At 50.0% G+C, this 2,237-nt stretch overlaps 1 long non-coding RNA gene across 1 annotated transcript; it reads left to right on the top strand.

Moving 5' to 3' along the window:
- The first annotated feature begins 806 nt into the window (after window positions 1-806).
- On the top strand, window positions 807-1,747 carry LOC136487438 (uncharacterized). The gene is made up of 3 exons (XR_010767254.1): window positions 807-987; window positions 1,067-1,279; window positions 1,609-1,747. It is a non-coding gene; the product is annotated as an uncharacterized lncRNA (long non-coding RNA).
- The last annotated feature ends 490 nt before the right edge of the window (window positions 1,748-2,237 follow it).

Raw genomic sequence — 2,237 nt, 5'->3', positions numbered from 1 at the left:
ATTCGCTAGAGTTTCTTGAACCAGTGTATTGATACATCTTTTCTATATGCAGGACTTCTTCAAATGCGCCGAGGGCTACGAGGCGAGGGCGGCCAAGGCGTCGGCCAAATCTTTTAGATGTCGCATCTCAGACATGCATTACGAGGCGCGGCTCCAGGCCTTCATCGATTACTATGCCGTCTACGAGCATCGGAAGGTAAAGAAAGAAGATGCAAGATTAATGCATCTGACCAAAGAGCAGTACCTGAAGGTAAATATACAACATCAATATTGATTTCTTCTGAGATTGGGTAGGCTTGAATTGTTCTTATATCTGTCAATGTACTTGATGTCGTACAGGTGCCTCCTGGCTGGTGCGCCAATAAAACACGGGCCTGGCAGATGATGGTCGACAGGTGGGTGAGTGGCAATTGGGCGAATAACCACACCGTCCTCCGGGAATGACGTTTGCTGATGCCAGGTGTATCACACCACCAGGGCAACCTTAACATCCACGAATTCGGGGCTAGATGGGTACGTGACTTGGTGTAGCTTCATTTATTCTTTCAGATGTTTATTCCTGCATGATTTATAATCGTCTTGTTGTTTTTCTCACAGTCGGCTACACATCAAAACTAGCCATGCGGAGAGCTCAAGTCATGGGTTCTGGCCCACAAGGGCAAGGCGACAGACAACATCAATTGGAACCCGGACGACCCAGCCGAGTCGTTCACCAACGAGAGCATCCCCGAGCGCATCAGTCAGTACACCGAGGCAGCAAGGGGAGTCCATGGGGCAGACTGGGATCCGCACACCGTGGACATTGACGGCGACATCGTCATGAGGGTGGGAGGAGGCAAGAAGCATGGGCGGTACCTCATCGGCAACAGCACGCTCGACCCGCACACCACTCCCACTCTCTCACAGGTCCGGACAAGCAGCACGAGCGGTAGCGTGCCCATACGCCCAAGGCAGGACACTTCGACGCATCGTGTGGCAGCACTACAGGTTACTTCTGTTTTATTCGTCGTTCATTGGTTTTACATTCCTCGAAATTGCTTGTAACAATGCGGTGAAAAAATTATAGGCCCAGGTGCATGCGCTCGAGGAGCATAAGGCTAGGGTGGAGGAAGAGCGACAGAGGGAGCGGGAGGCCGAGCGACAGAGGTGGGACGCCGAGCGGGCGAGGTTTGACACCTTGGCTCAGTACGTGGCAAGTCTTGGCGTCACGATGGGTCGTCCAGCGCCACTAGAGCTGTTCGCTCCTCCACCGCCTTACCCATACCCACCTTACTCATACGTGAGTTCAACTTCTCTAACAAAAGCTCTTTACTGTGCATGTCGGCTATCGTGTCGTTGATATGTGATGGGAGGCCTTCGTGCCGTTGATATATATGTGTGCCGGCCATCGTGCCGTTGATATGTGGTGGGCGGCCATCGTGCCGTTGGTTTTCTTGCAGGTTTTGGAAACCCCACCGTGCAGGGAAGGTGCTGCCAAAATTTTGATGTGTCTAGGCTTAGATTACAATTTTATACCTAGTTCTGCAAATTTTGACTTGTCTACGCTTAGATTACAATTATATGCCTTAGTATTACTATAATTACTAATTTTTCTTCTCCTTTGTGCAGAATTAATCGGCGGGTTCGAATGATGTGCCTGAGCAGCCGTCGTCGGGAGGGTCGTGGCACCAACCGTATCCACAACTTCCGCCGCATCAGCAGCCACCGGGAGGGTCGGGGTACCAGCCGTATCCACACCGTCCGCCGCAGCAGCCGCCGCCGTCGGGAGGGTGGGAGCCTTGGGAGTGAGCCTGTTGTTCTTCATCATGTATTAGCACTTTGTGACATGAACTTGTGTGAGATGAACTTAGCACTTTGAGATGGACATGTGTTGTTGGATTTGAGATGTTTAGATGGATTATAATGTGAGACATGTGATGTGGATGACATATTTGTGATATATGTGATGTGGATGATGTGTTATATTTGTGAAATATGTGTCGTTGAAGCTGGAAATATAAACAAAAATAAAAAAAAGCTCTCTGGACTCTTTGCCGAGAGCCTGGCTCTCGGCAAATATGCCTCTTTGCCGAGAGCCTAGCTCTCGGCAAATCTTCCTCTTTGCCGAGAGCTTGGTGGTCGGCTCTCGGCAAACCTATTTTTTTTTTTTTTGAAAACCACCTCGGCCGCAAATCTTTTTTTTTTACAATTCTTTGCCGACAGTCGCTCTCGGCAAAGAAGTTCTTTGCCGACGGTCG

The sequence above is a fragment of the Miscanthus floridulus genome, chromosome 10 (assembly GCF_019320115.1).
Source record: "Miscanthus floridulus cultivar M001 chromosome 10, ASM1932011v1, whole genome shotgun sequence".
NCBI classification, from domain to species: Eukaryota; Viridiplantae; Streptophyta; class Magnoliopsida; order Poales; family Poaceae; genus Miscanthus; species Miscanthus floridulus.
This window is presented reverse-complemented; position numbering and strand designations above follow the sequence as displayed.